Here is a 16,618-nt window from a genome sequence, read left to right as displayed (position 1 = left end):
ACCAAAGAGATGCTGGAGGCTTCGGGCTCTGTCACTTGAGAGCAGAACAACTGCCCAAACATGTGGGCTGGATCCTGCAGCACCTTCAGGATACACCTCCTCCTTCAGCAGGCCCAGCACTTTCCTAGCCAGGTTACGTTGTAAATCGCCAAGTTACTGGTCTGGCAGCCTGTGGGCAGGCAGGGTATATATTGTAAGTGGGGTGCATACTGGGCTGCAAAAAAGACTGCATCGTGTTCAAGCGAGAAGAGGATGCCAGCCTTGGATGGGAAGGACCATTTCTGCAGGTCTAAAGAGTCCAGATAAATATGGGAATTCAAGAATTTTGAGTGTAACACCCCACAGGTCTCTATTCCAAATCTCAGGGTCCCATTCATTCCCAGCCAGGGCCCTAAACTCAATGCATCCAAACTCTCAGGGTTGATAAATGAATCTGTGTGATGCTCCATGGCCCTTATTAGTTAAGTTCAGGTTCTGATCCTTAGCCTTTTCTGCCCTTCTACTATAGGAGCTGAGAGCGTCCTTATATGCTAGCAAGTAGGCTCACTTGGTGAATAATTATCCTCTAAACTTGTCTTGCTCCAATATATCAATGGCTCCCAGCAATCTGATTCCAAAATCCTTAAAATTACTACTCTCAAATTCCAACAGTGCATTCCAGTCGACACATATTCCTTCCCTGCTTACCACCAGGTAAAGTGTATGAACTGCACCAAAACTGTATGCCAGGGGGCTATCAGGACTCCATCTAACACCAGCAGTGGGGTTCCTCACTGTCAACCAGTGGCACATGACTCAGCTCCAAAATATGTTGTAGATTGTGCTCCTGGGGAAAAAAACTCTGAGACTCTGGGACTTGTATGCTAGGGGTTTATTGAGGAACACTCTCAGAAACACTAGCTGTCAGGGGTAAAAGTGGCAGGATTAGGCAGAGGGAGTTTAAACATAATGCAGTTGCAGTAGAGCCCTCAGTCCATCCACTGGGGGTTGGGGGAGGGAACTGGAGCCAGTTCAGGAAGCTCCCTCAGAGTTGCCCTAGTTGAAGCAAGGAGGCCAGGGCTTTGTGGCACACATCAGGCTCTTTCCAAAGAGGACGCGTGACTTGGGCAAGGCAACTCTCTTTGGGGACAATTCCCAGGGAGAAACTCATCTGTGAGCTGTCAGCAACCAACTGTCCTAGCAGCTGGAAACTGAGGGTTCTTGGAAAGGGAGCTATGAGTGGGTCAGCATCTACTATGCCATGGAAGAGGGGTTGGTAGCCGGAGAACGGTTAGAATACACAGAACATATGCCTAGTTAGCTAGAAGTGATGGAGAAGCTTGATATTCATTTGAACAAAAATAATAAAAGTACTTAAGGCTATTCATCTGAAGCTCAAAATCAGAACTTCCCAACTATATAATGACATGGCAAGGTTGCTCACCATTGTTTACCCTTTCATGTTCCCTAACTTATCTCTTCTCTGTTCTGCTTCATTCAGTGTTAGAGCATATTATTGTGTCTTTTCACGGATCTCAAATGTGAGTGATGATATTATATATCATCAGATACTTTTCTTTCTATAAGGGTCTCTGAATCCTTAAAGATTCTTAAGTTGTAGTGCTTTTCACTTGTAACCTGTATATTATTTCAAATTACATTTTTATAAGGTTTTAGCTATTGCTGGCAGTAATTCACATGATGGGATTTAATCACCAACAGAAGAATAATGTTGCCTTAAACAATTTTTGTGTTACATCCTTGATTGGGAAGTTGTACAATGATCACAGACATGAATATTGTCTCAATTCTTATCTAGGACAACAATAGGCTGCCTCCAGCCTTATTTAGGGTATATAATTGGGGGGAGGCATATGGTGGCTCCAGAACTTTAAAAGAGGATGTCACTTAACCTGTGTCCCAGTTGCCACATCACTTGTTTAAAGCTTACATTTTTTTGGCTCTGAAGTATTTACATATATCCCCACTTAGACCTAGAGACCTTTGAACTTTTGGAATCCCAATTCCATATTTTTATTTGTGACACAGTTACTACTGATATTAAATGACATCTAACTGGATTCTGAGTATCACAAGGTCATCTGAGTCCACAGTCACAATTTCTAAGATAATCCTTCCTATGATACCTATTTAATATACATTTGCCATATTTCTTTTTTTAAAAGATTTTATTTTATTTTTGAGAGAGAGAGAGAGAGAAAGCATGCACAAGTGGAAGGGGAGGGGCAGAGAGAGAAGCAGACTCCCCACTGAGCATGGAGCCCGATGTGGGACTCGATCCCAGGATCCTGAGATCATGACCTGAGCCAAAGACAGATGCTTAACCAACTGAGCTACCCAAGCGCCCTACACATTTGCCATATTTCATCAATTTTAAAGTATATATTTTTTTCACATTTAATGTCTCTAAAATCAGGGTATGTCATCAAATTGCTGTCGGCCAGCTGTCAGTCTTAAAATATTACCACTGCTTGCACACAGTATTAGTTCTCTATTGCTGCTGTAACAAACTGCCATGGGCTTTAGAGTCTGAAATGGGTCTCCCTGGGCTAAAATCAAGGTGTTGGCAGAACTGTATTCCTTATGAAGACCTTGGAAAATTTTATTTCTTTGCCTTTGCCAGTTTCTAGAGGCTGCTCTCTTTCCTTGGCTCATGGTCTTCTTCCTCCACCTTCAAAACAGGTCAAGTTCTCACACTGCATCACTCTGACCTCCTATTCTGCTTCCCTCTTATGCATTTGCAGATCCTTGTGGTTGGTTTGGGTCCACAGGGATAACCAAGGATACTCTCCATATTTTTAAGGTTGATGGACTAAGAAGCTTAATTCTAGCTTCAGTGTTAATTCCCTTTGGCCACGTAACCTATTCACAGGTTCCAGGGATTAAGACGCAGATAGCTTTGGTGGCCATCACTCTGCATACCGCACATGTGTCTATCAAAACTTGCAGAACTGGTGTCAGAGGTTTGGAAGAACATCTCAGAGACAATAGTGAAGCATTCTTTTAAAATATTCTGCTTCTCCAAGACTCTTAATATCACAGAGTATATTTTGTTGGGGGAGGGAAAAAGTGAAGATCAATGACTATGATCTGAAGGTGACTCAAGAAAGTCAGACTCTGTCTAGGAAGAAGTTTGGGGGAATATCTCATCTAATTTATTTCATTTATCCATTACATTTTATCTTGCACAGAATAATGTATAATTAAAAATCTATACCTAAAGAAGTCCAAAAGCACTCAGTGACTCCATCAAATGTAATTACATTGGTATCATAGGAGTCCCAGAAGAAGAAGAGAGAGAAAAAGGAGCAGAAAATTTATTTTTAAGAAATAAAAGCTAAAAACTTCCTTAATCTGGGGAAGGAAACAGACATCCAGATCCAGGAGGCAAAGAGAATTCCCATCAAAATCAACAAAAGCAGACCCACACCAAGACATATTGTATTAAATTTGCAAAATACAGTGATAAAGAAAAAGTCTTTTTTTAAAGATTTATTTATTTATTTTAGAGAGAGAGAAAGAGAGTGGGGGAGAGGGACAGAGGGAGAGGGAGAGAGAGAATCTCAAGTAGACACCCCCCTGAGCATGGAGCCCAACAAGGGGCTCAATCCCACAACCCTGAGATCATGACCTGACCCAAAATCACGAGCTGGTTGCCTAACAGACCGAGCCACCCAGGGGCCCCAAGAAAAGTCTTAAAAGACACAAGACAGGGGCACCTCAGTGGCTCAGTCAGTTAAGTGTCCGACTCTTGATTCTGGCTCAGGTCATGATCTCAGGGTCATGGGATCAAGCCCAGGTTGGGCTCTATGCTCACCAGGGAGTCTGCTTGAGATTCTCTCTCTCCCTTTCCCTCTGCCCATCACCCTGCACTTTCTCTCTCTCTTTAAAATAAATAAATAAAAATCTTAAATAAAAAAAAAAAACAGGCAGCAAGACAAAAGAAGTCAGTAACTTACAAGGGAAAACCATAAGGCTAGCAGGAGATTCTTCAACAGGAACTTGCAAGCCAGAAGGGAGTGGCATTGAATATTCAAAGTGCTGAATGGGAAAAATCTGCAGCCAAGAATATTCTATCCAGCAAGGCTATCATTCAGAATAGAAGGAGAGGTAAAGAGTTCCCCAGACAAACAAAAACATAAGGAGTTTGTGACCACTAAATCAGCCCTGCAAGAAATATTAAAGGAGACTCTTTGAGCAGAAAGGGGAAACCAAAAGTGACAGGACAAAGGTGGGAACACAAAGGCAGTGAAAATGACTATTTCTGTAAAAAATGAGTCAAGGAGCTCACCAAAAAATATATAAAATATAATAACATATACCTAAAACATGGGGAGGAGAGGAGAAAAGAATGGATTCAAACTTAAACGACCATCCACTTAATATAGACTGCTATATGCAGAAGAGGTTATAAATAAACCTAATGGTAACCACATATCAAAACCACAAATAAACATGCAAAGAATAAAGAGAAAGAAATCCAAATATATCACTAAATAAAATCAGCAAAACATGAAACAGAGAAAGACAAGGAAGGATCAGAGAAAAGCTCCAGAAACAACCACAAATAATAAAATGGCAATAAATACATATTATCAATAATTACTTCGAATGTCAATGGGATAAATACTCTAATCAAGAGACGGAGTGTCAGAATGGATTAAAAAAAAAAAAAAGACCCATCTATACGCTGCCAACAAGAGACTCATTTTAGACCTAAAGACACCTGCAGACTGAAAGTGAGGGGATGGAGAAACATTTATCATGCAAATGGATGTCAAAAGAAAGCCAGAGTATCAATACTTATATTGGACAAGCTAGACTTTAAAACAAAGACTGTAACAAGAGACAAAGAAGGACATTATATAATAATAAAGGGGACAATCCAACAATAAGATAAAACAACTGTAAATATTTATGTACCCAATGTGGAAGCACCCAAACACATAAAACAATTAATAACAAACATACAGGAACTAATCGATAATAATACAGTAATAGTAGGGGACTTTAATACCCTACCTACATCAATGGACAGATCATCTAAGCAGAAAATCAACAAGGAAACAATGGCTTTGCATGACACACTGGACCAGATGGACTTAACAGATATATTCAGAACTTTCCACCCTAAAATAGCAGAATACACATTCTTTTCAAGTGCACATGGAACATTCTCCAGAATAGATCACATATCAGGCCACAAAACAGGCCTCAACAAATTCAAGAAGATTGAAGTCATACCATGCACCTTTTCTTACTACAACACTATGAAACCAGAAGTCAACAACAAGAAAAAAATCTGGAAAGACTGTAAATAAATGGAGGTTAAATAACATCCTACTAAACAATGTGTCAACTAGGAAGTGAAATAAGAAATAAATATATGGAAACAAATGAAAATGAAAACACAACAGTCCAAAACCTTTGGGATGCAGCAAAAATGGTTCTAAGAGGGAAGTACATAGCAATAGAGGCCTATCTCAAGAAGCAAGAACAATCTCAAATACAGAACCTAACCTTATACCTAAAGGAGCTAGAACAACAAACAAAGCCCAAAGCCTGCAGAAGGAAGGAAATAAATGATTCAGAAATTAAAACAAAAACAAATGAAAACAATAGAATAAATCAATGGAGCCAGAAGCCGGTTCCTTGAAAAAAATTAATAATATTGATAAACCTCTAGCCAGACTTATCAAAAAGAAAAGACAAAGGATCCAAATAAATAAAATCACAAACAACCAACACCACAGAAATACAAATAATTATAAGAGGATATTATGAAAAACTATATGCCAACAAATTGGACAACCTAGAAGAAAAGAATAAATGCCTAGAAACATATAAATTACCAAAACTGAAACAGAAAGAGATAGAAAACTTGAACAGGTCAATAACTAGCAAAGAAATTAAATCAGTAATCAAAAAACTCCCAACAAACAAAAGTCCAGAACCAGATGTTTCACAAGAGAATTCTACCAAATATTTAAAGACGTAATACCTCTTCTTTTCAAACTATTCCAAAAAATAGAAAAGGAAAACTTCCAAATTCATTCTATGAGGCCAGCATAACCCTGATACCGAAACCAGATAAAAACCCCACCAAAAAAGAGAACTACAGGCCAATATCCCTGATGAACTAGATGCAAAAATTCTCAATAAAATACTAGCAAATGAATTCAACAATACATTAAAAAAATCATTCACCACAATCAAGTGGAATTTATTCCTGGGTTGCAAGGCTGGTTCAATATTCACATATCAATCAATGTGGTACATCACATTAATAAAAGAAAGGATAAGAACCATGTGATCATTTCAATAGATGCAGAAAAAGCATCTGACAAAGTACAACACCCATTCATGATAAAAACCCTCAACAAAGTAGATTTAGAAGGAACATAACTCAACATAATAAAGGTCATATATGAAAAACCCACAGCTAATATTATCCTAAATGGGGAAAAACTTAGAGCTTTTCCCCTATAGTAAGGAACAAGACAGGGATGTTCATTCTTACCACTTTTATTCAACATAGTACTGGAAGTCCTAGCCACAGCAATCAGACAACAAAAAGAAATAAAAGGCATCCAATTCAGCAAGGAAAAAGTAAAAGTTTCACTATATGTAGATGACCTGATACTACACATAGAAAACTTGAAACAACCAACCAAAAAACTTCTAGAATTGATAAACGAATTCAGTAAAGTCACATGATACAAAAGCAATGTATAGAAATCTGTTGCATTTCTATACACCAGTAATGAAGCACCACAACGAGAAATTAAGAAAATAATCCCATTTACAATTGCACCAAAAATAGTAAGATACCTAGGAATAAACCTAACCAAAGAGGTGAAAGACCTGTACTCTGAAAGTATAAAACACTGATGAAAGAAATTAAAGATAACACAAAGAAATGGGAAGACATTCCATGCTCATGGACTAGAATAACAAATACTGTTAAAATGTCTATACTACCCAGAGTAATCTACACATTTAATGCAATCCCTATCAAAATACCAACAGCATTTTTTACAGAACTAGAACAAACAATCCCAAAATTTGCATGAAACCACAAAGGACCTGGAATAGCCAAAGCAACCTTGAAAAAGAAAACCGAAGCTGGTGGCATCACAATTCCAGACTTCAAGTTATATTACAAAGTTGTAGTCATTAATACAGTGTGGCACTGGCACAAAAACAGCTACATAGATCAATGGAACAGAATAGAAAACCCAGAAATGAACCCACACTTATATGGTCAATTAAACTTTGATAAAGCAGGAAAGAATATCCAATGGGAAAAAGAATATTTCTTCAATAGTGTTGTCAAAACTGGACAGCTACATGCAAAAGAATGAAACTGAACCACTTTCTTACACCATACACAAAAATAAATTCAAAATGGATTGATGACCTAAATGTGAGACCTGAAACCATAAAACTCCTAGAAGAAATAGGCAGTAACCTCTTTGACATTGGCCATAGCAACTTCTTTCAAGATCAGGAGGCAAGGGAAACAAAATCAAAAATAAAGTATTGTGACTACATCAAAATAAAAAGCTTTTGCACTGCAAAGGAAACAACCAACAAAACTAAAAGGCAACCTATAGAATGGGAGAAGATATTTGCAAATGGCATGTCTGAGAAAAGGTTAGTGTCCAAAATATATAAAGAACTTATAAAACTCAACACCCAAAAAATGAATAATCCAATTAAAAAATGAGAAGACATGAATAGACATTTTTCCAAAGAAGACATACCGATGGCCAACAGACACATGAAAAGATGCTCAATATCACTCATCATCAGAGAAACACAAATCAAAACTACAATGAGATACCACCTCACACCTGTCAGCATGGCTAAAATCAGCAAAACAAGAAACAACAGGTGTTGGCGGAGGTGTGGAGAAAGGGGAACCTCCTTGCACTGTTGATAGGAATACAAACTGGTACGGCCACTGTGGAAAATGGTATGGAGGTTCCTCAAAGAGTTGAAAATAGAACTACCCTACAATCCAGCAATCGCACTACTAGGCATTTATGCAAAGAATACGAAAATAGTAATTCAAAGGGATACATGCACCCCTATGTTTATAACAGCATTATCTACAATAGCCAAATTATGGAAGTAGCCCAAGTGTCCATCGACCAATGAATGACTAAAGATGTGGTATATATGTATATATATATATATACATATATATATATACACACACACACACAATAGAATATTACTCAGTCATAAAAAGAATGAAATCTGGCCATTTGCAATGACATGGATGGAGCTAGAGAGTATTATGCTAAGCGAAATAAATCAGTCAGAGAAAGTCAAATACCATGTGATTTCACTCATGTGTGGAACTTAAGAAACAAAACAAATGAGCAAAGGGAGAGAAGAGAGAGAGAGAGAGGCAAACCAAGAAAGAGACTCTTAGCTATAGAGAACAAACTGATGGTTACCAAAAGGGAGGTGTGGGGGGGATGGGTTAAATAGGTGATGGGAATCAAGAAGTGCACTTGTTGTGCTGTATGGAAGTGTTGAGTCACTATATTGTATACCTGAAACTAATATTACACTGTATGCTAACTAACTGGAATTTAAATAAAAACTTTAAAAATAAAAATAAAATAAAGAAATAAAGAAGTACAAAAGCAATCTTTATGTAAGTACAAAATAAAAATTCTAAGTGTTAAGAAGTATGGTATTAAAGAGGGCACGTACTGAATGGAGCACTGGATGTTATACACAAACAATGAATCATGGAACACTACATCAAAAACTAATGATGTAATGTATGGTGATTCACATAACATAATAAAATAAAAAAAAGAAGTATTGAGTCACTGAATTATGTAACTGGAGATTTTTTTTCTCCATAGTACAAAAAATAGTGTTATGACCTAGATTCAATGGTATCTTAGACTGAATAAAACACATTACACATCCACAGATAGCCAATTCAAGTATTTTCATATTGACATAAAAATATAAATTATATGAATATTTATGAACAAATTTATATTTTTTCCAAGGACATATTTTTGTCTTGTATGCCTGTGGTTATGGTGTCATGACCACTAAATATAACATTAGAATTATAAGCACTGAATTTTTTTATTTCTTGTAAGGAATTTGATTTCTGCATTAAAGAATAAGAGCCAAAACATTATGAAAAGGTAGTATGAACACAAGTTTGCAGATAAGGTTCATAAATACAAGGGCTATAAGAAGGAGAAAGTAAATAGCGTCCTGTAAAAGACAAAAGTTTATTTTTCTCTCACATAATAGTGTTAAAATGAGAGGCCCTGACAGGGATGCAGCTTTTCCCATAGGACTACTCAGGGACCAGCTTCTTTCCAGCCTGTTGCTCTGCCCTCCCCTAGCTCTGCCCTTGGCAAGAACCAGGGGCTGCTAGAACCGTATTTTAGCTGAAGGAAAGGTAAAGAAAGGAATTCTAGGGAAAGGGATTTTTTTTTTTTAAGTAGAAATTTTAACAGGGCATACTCTATTATGATCACAATATAATAAAATTAAAACTAAATAATAAAAGGGTGACCCAAATCATCTTAACAACCTGGAAATCTAAAAATACTCGCTTAAATAAGCCTTAAATAAACCCTGAAGATGAAGTAAAAAGACAAATTAGAAACCACTGGGTCATAAAGCCTATGAGATATAGCAAGATCTTCACAGGGGAAAATTTAAGGCTTTAAATTATTTGTTTTTACGGAAAAAAAGCTTAAAAATAAAGAAGTGGTCCCTCTAAAAAACCTGGGGAAATAACCAGTAAATAAACCTAGAGAAACTAGGAAGCAAGAATAAACAATAATAAGAGGTGAAATTAATGAAATAGAACACACAATGTAAAGGTTAAATACATCATAAAAAGTTCATTCTTGCAGCACCTGGGTGGGCTCAGTCGGTTAAGTGGCTGGCTTCGGCTCAGGTCATGATCCCAGGGTCCTGGGATCAAGCCCCACATCAGGCTCCTGGCTCACTGGGGAGCCTCCTTCTCCCTCTCCCCTGATTGTGCTTCTCTCTTACTATCTCTCTCTCTGTGTGTCAAATAAATAAATAAAATCTTTAAAAAAAAAAAAGTTCATTTTTGAAAAGATCTAAAATGTGATTAAAAAAAAAAAAGACTCAAAAACTTGATTAAAGATAAAGGAAAGATAACCAAGAAAAAAAAAGCAAAAAAAAAAAAAATGTATAATAACCACAGCTACAAAGAGATAAAAAAATTATAAAAATACTGTATATAATTCCATAGAAAATGAGTTTGAAAATCTGACGGAAATGGACACCAAATCAACCTAAAAAGTAAAAACTTGAATATGGTAATTACCACAGAAGAGAGCTATCATTTTGAAAGAGTCACCAGGGCAATATGGCTTTATCCAATCTTTAAACAATTAATAGTTGTGAACTTATTTAAATTAGTCTAGACTACAGAAAAAGACAGAAAGCTTGCAAATTTATTTCATAAAGAAGCAGAACCTTAATATCAAAACCCAGTAAAGATGGTAATACAAGGAGAAAAACTATAGATCAATTTCACTATGAATATAGGCAAAAGTCTCAACAAAGCAATAGCAAAAATAAAATCAACTTGCCAAAGGACTAATATGACCAAGGATGGTTTATCCAAGGAATGCAAGGTGGCTTAATAGTAGGAAATCTATCAACTCAATCCCTTATATCTACACATTAAAGAGGACAAATCATTAAAATCATTAACAAATGTCAAAATGTTATTTGATGTGACTCAGCAGTCCTCTCCAATTATAAAAACTAAGGATAATAGCAATAAAAAACAACTTATAGTACAGAGTGCTTATAAAAAATCAAGAGCATATATTATTCTAAATAGAAAACATTGCCACTACTTTAATTAAAATTAGGAACATAGCAGATATGCTCATTGTGTTCATTATTATTTACTGTCTTGGTGATTTTTAAGGAAAATAAATAGCTGACCTAAAAATTGGACAAGAAGATGTAAAACTGTGTATTTTGTTGGTAACATGAATGCGTAGCCAGGAGTCTATGAAAATGCAAGTTAAGAAAAAAACTCAGGGGTGCCTGGGAGCCTCAGTCAGTTAAGCGTCTGACTCTTGATTTTGGCTCAGGTCATGATCTCAGGGTCATGGGATCAAGCCCCACATGGGGCTCTGCGCTGAGCATCGAATCAGCTTGAGATTCTCTCTCGCCCTCTCCCTCTGCCCCTCCCCCTCAGCTTGCACTCTCTCTCTAAAAATAAAAAAACTTCAAAATTAACAAAATTGGCAAGACAGCTGGATATAAAATAAGTATCTATCAACATGTTTTCTTCAGTTAGGGATCTAAAAATGAAAAAAATATTCTATTTACAGTTGCAACAATAAAATGCATAGAATACATTTTCCTAGAAAAATGTAGGACCTGGGGGTGCCTGGGTGGCTCAGTCGTTAAGCGTCTGCCTTCGGCTCAGGTCATGATCCCAGGGTCCTGCGATCGAGTCCCACATCGGGCTCCCTGCTTGGCGGGAAGCCTGCTCTCCCTCTCCCACTCCCGCTGCTTGTGTTCCTGCTCTCGCTATCTCTGTCTCTGTCAAATAAATAAATAAAATCTTAAAAAAAAAAAAAATCCCCATGATAATGAAGACTTTAAAAAAAAAAAAGAAAGAAAAATGCAGGACCTGTATGAAGAGGACCATAACACTACGGAAAGTTATCAAATAAGGTCTGGCCAATGGAAGGACATACCAGGTTCTCGGTTGGGAAGACTTAGCTCCATAAAAATGTCAATTGTATCTTGTAATGTCATTCAATTAGAATTTCAACAGGGTTTGTTTTGGGGCAGTGAGAGAAGGATTAGATAATTTTATTTTAAAATATTTTTGAAGGGTTATGAAAAAAAATTTTTAAACTTGTGTATAGCATGAAACGCCTAAAAGGCAAAGAGAGCCAACAATGGATATAGAAAAAACATATTTGCATCAGAGATGATATACAAAGGGATATCTATAATATACAAAAAGACCTCACCATTTGATTTTTTTAAAGGTAAATCTAATAAGTGGGCAAGGATATGAATACACAATTCTTAAATAGATATAATTTTTCAATAAACATATTCTTTAAACTCATCCAAATTTTCAACCAACAAATTCACTAATAGGAAAATTCAAATTAAAGTAACATTGAAACCTTACACCTATGAGAGGAGCAAAAACTAATGAGAATTATAATAACTTATTGCTGGTAAGGACAAGGGGAAAAGATACTTGCAAATACTGCTAGGTATAAACGTAATGTGTTACAGTTCCTTTGGAAAGTAATATGGTAACTTCTATGAAAGTTTAAAATACATAATATATTCTTTGACCTTACAACCCCAACTTCTTGGAATCTATCCCACAGAAATAAAAAACCACCAGTAAGTGAGGACATATGTACAATGATTTTTATTGAAGCATTATTCATAGTAGAAAAAGAAATGGAAACAAAACGGTTAAATAAATTATGGCCCATTCAACAACATGGAGTATTAAGTAGCTATTAAAAGGAATAAATAGGAACTACTGTATATCAATTAATTTGGAAGGATTCCCATGAAATCCTGCTTTATTTTTGTACATACATATATAGGTCTGTTTATAACTGTATGAAAATGGAGGAAAAAAATAAAGACTACACACCATTTGTTAACATAGATTACTGGGATGGGGCAGGAAGAAAGAAGAGAAGGGATGTAGGAATCCAGCAAAAAGAAAAAGAGAAAAAGAAGACTTCAAGAATGTGTAATATGATCAAATTATACATTTATGCTGTTATAAAATTGTACGTGTATATACATTTTTTAATAGGAAAATTTAAACGTCACCTATTGGATTGTGATTGAAAAAACATGCAACTGAATTAAGACCCAGGGGAAAGACAACATCATAAAGCACTACAATTTAGTCACTATGGTAACTTGCAAAGTATTTTTGCAGAGCTCTTCTCACAGCTCCCACACGTACAATCAAAACAAATATGCTAAACACTAAAATTTAAAGAGAATTGGTCATTTTATGTGTTGTATTAACACATTTAATAGTGTCATTGTACATAATGTGAAATTTATGTTAAATCCATATAATATACAGTCAGGACCATCTATTTTGTTTACTTTGATGACTGGTTTTCAAAGGACTAACGGTATAAAGAAAAACTTTTGATGCTACAGTACAAAGTAATGAAAGAGATCACAAGCAAATATAAGGTGTCCCTTTCAAATATATACATACACACATCCATGTATGTCTACATACCTATTTACATATACTATATGGCATAGTATATGCTATATTTGTATATACTATCAGCTTTTAACAATCCCATCTCTTCGGTATGTTAATTTCCATAATGGTACTAAAAGAATGAACTATGCTACCCCCATTTATGTAGATAAATGATGTGGAGTTGATTTCCATTATGAACTTCGCCTTTTTTCTCCTTACAATTTTATATGTAAAAAAAAAAAAAAATCACCGTGAATTTTGTTGAAAAGGAAAAACCCAAAAATAACCTAAAAATGGTAGAAGATGGAATTTGGGGAAAACTATAATTTTTCTATTATACTTGATGAACTGTTATCAATTTTCACAAATACTTGAAATAGGAAGTCCCAAAGTAATTGTACGACAAAGTCTCCTAAAGTAGTAGGTCTTTTGGTAAATTTAGAAATAGCTGATACTAGATGAATCACAGACCTATACCCCTGAAACAAATAACACATTATATGTTAATTTAAAAAATTTTTTTAAAAATAAATAGCTGATACTAGATTTTAAAAGTACAAGGAAGATTATTTCCCACCAGAGAGCTCACTTCTATCCAACGGTATCTGGTATTCTCTTTGCCTGCAAGTCCCTGTCTCCTCCAAATTTTACCTCCTCCTTCAAGAAGCCTTCCCAGACTCACTCCGCCAGAGAATTTTTTGCTTTCTATCTATCCTCACTTACCACTGGTGCTATGAGTGGTTTGCATATTCCTCCCCCTGCTTGGCTGTGAGCATTTTGAGGGGGAAAAGAAAAAACAAGGTCTGGTCTTTTCTGGACCTTCTGTGTTGACTGCACACATGCCTATCAATGGCCCATTTATGTATTGCTTATTTCCCATTTTTGTGTTCTTGCTCATATTTCATTCTTTAATATTCTCAACCTTCTCAGCAATCTGTTTCCTGCAAAACTGATTGTCTTTCCCTCTGATGTTTTCTTGTCTCTACAGTCCATTTATGCCCAGCATAGAGATTTATCTCCTTCTTGTGTCCACGCACGGCTTCAAATTGCTCTCTAATTACTCCATATGTGCATACTTCATATCCAAAGCAAGATCCTAAACAGAATTCATGGGAACTATTTTAAAATTTTTCAAATATCCTAGTACCAAGCATAAGTAATTTCATCATCGATTCTGGTTAAATTAAGGAACACACCCTTCCCCCCCGCCACCAGATTCTCACTGTACCATCAAATATGTTATTAAATTTATAATTTTCTGATTTGTATTTAATGGATATATTAGGGATCACACACACAAAGACAATGACTTCAAAATGCGTCTGGCATCATACAATGGCGACAGCAGACCCTGGGAAAATGATGAAATGAGCCTTCCTTTACCACCCTAGAAGAGAAGCCAAGCTCTGTCCTCCTCCTAGAGACGGCCCTTGCTCCTAACTACCACACTCGTACATGGGGAATTCCCATTTCCAACTGCCTGCAAGTATCTCCTTAGAAACATGACGAAACTATTCTGGAAATGATACATGAGGTTGAAAAAAAATAATAATAAGTCAGGTGAAAGACAAATAAAGAACAAATAACCCAAGTCATAATTCTTGTTTAGTCTTCCAGAGAAACCCTCTGAGAGTTGATGCAAGTTGCCTGGGAATAGATAAAGGAGGGGGATATTTACTCGAGAAGCAACTGACAGAAACATAAAATATATATGAACGTTCATCCTCAATTTTAAAAATAATAAAATTACCAAAAACAAACTAGAGAACAAAGAGGGGATGAAAGTATTTTAAGTTTGGTGTAGTGTATTTATATAGACATTCTGCCCTTGTGAATCTTTACCACAAAGTCTTATCCACTCTTCAAAGCTAATCATGATTTCATTACAAAGAAAATTAAAACTCTAAGCCAGTTTTTGATATAGACATTTTCATTTAAAAAAAAACAAAACAGAGTCCGGTATCAAAATATATGTGTAGCACACATGAATGAAGGCAGGGTCTAAATAGCTGTTGGAATGATATTTATTCCCCCTAAACATATGGCATTGACATCAAGAACTTACAACTACTTGGGCCAAGACCTAAAACCAGCTGTAATGTGAATCTGCTAAAGAACTAGAGAAAATTGCTGTGTTGCATTAAACTTCAGTTTCTTTCCAGAGCTATTATTTTAACAGATACTCATTATGTGTGTACTTCACTTCATTATCACTTCTTTCTCTGCAAGGTTAGTTCAAAGTGTAGGACCAAAATCTTAGAGAAAGAAGCAGCATAGCGAGTAAGATCTGTATCTCTAATTAAGCCAGTAGAAGATCACTTTTCCACACATCAATGTTCAAGGGAATCAATACTCCAGCTGATGTGTCTTAAATAGATAGAAATCTTTACACTTCATCATTGAAAATACAGATGCCGTAAAAAGCGTATAGTTCTGGATAAATAGTAATGGATATTAATCTTATCATCTGTTTGAATACAGATTGGTAAAGTTGAGAGCTGGCATATTTTTAATACATTTTCAAAGCTGCTTAAAGGAGCTGGGTGGTTTTTACTCATAATAGTGGGCTAGCTATATCTGCGTAGAAGAACCAGCATTCCTAATAAAGTACATAAAAGTTTAAAAATGAAAAAAGCATTGTGGCCAATAAATATTTCTCAGAGAGGAGAACGGAGTCCTGCATTATGGGGATCAGTGGCCCTACGTGTCCAAACTTACAAGATAAGAGTCACGTTTCCACTTCTCTGTGATAGAAAATCTTGCTGTCTTTAATGAAGCCAACCAAAGGTTGGTAGCCATTTATTTTTCTGAAATTTTCCAGTATAAAATTCAGCCTTTCTCACTAGTTAAGAACATTAATATCTGTCACATTTTGAAGCTATTTAAAAAATTCATTCATGTTGCCATTTCCCCATGCATTTTACCCTCTTGGAGAGACAACAGCATGCACGGAGGGACTCTGGTGTAAGACTGACCCCAGATCATATGCTGGCTCCACAATGCAAAGCTCTATGGGCCTGAGCAAGTCACTTCATTCATATAAAACTGTTTTTCCAGGATGGTATGTACTTGAGAATACTCTCGTAAGTTGTCTCTTACCCACTTGTTATGCTACATCAGACATGATCGCTGAATACAAGGTGGCTAGAGAGGAGGGTTTTGCCTGCTTTATTCTAGGGGTCTTACTGCCTTGCCTTTCTTCCCATACCAGCACACTCTGTTCTTTCTGCCCTGTCTCTGCTCAAAAGCCATCTTATCAATGAGGCCTTCTCTGACCACCTTACAAAAAGACAAACGCACTCCAGGCCTGATTTTTTCTTCTTCTTCTTCTTTTTTTTTTTTTTT

The 16,618-nt window shown here is 36.2% G+C and overlaps 1 protein-coding gene across 1 annotated transcript in view; it reads right to left on the bottom strand.

The window, feature by feature from the left end:
* Positions 1-16,618, bottom strand: part of FTCDNL1 (formiminotransferase cyclodeaminase N-terminal like) — a 143,415-nt gene that overhangs the window by 76,264 nt on the left and 50,533 nt on the right. The gene's annotated exons all lie outside the window — the stretch shown is intronic.

Source organism: Phoca vitulina, unplaced genomic scaffold (assembly GCF_004348235.1).
Source record: "Phoca vitulina isolate PV1807 unplaced genomic scaffold, GSC_HSeal_1.0 scaffold1, whole genome shotgun sequence".
NCBI lineage: Eukaryota > Metazoa > Chordata > Mammalia > Carnivora > Phocidae > Phoca > Phoca vitulina.
This window is presented reverse-complemented; position numbering and strand designations above follow the sequence as displayed.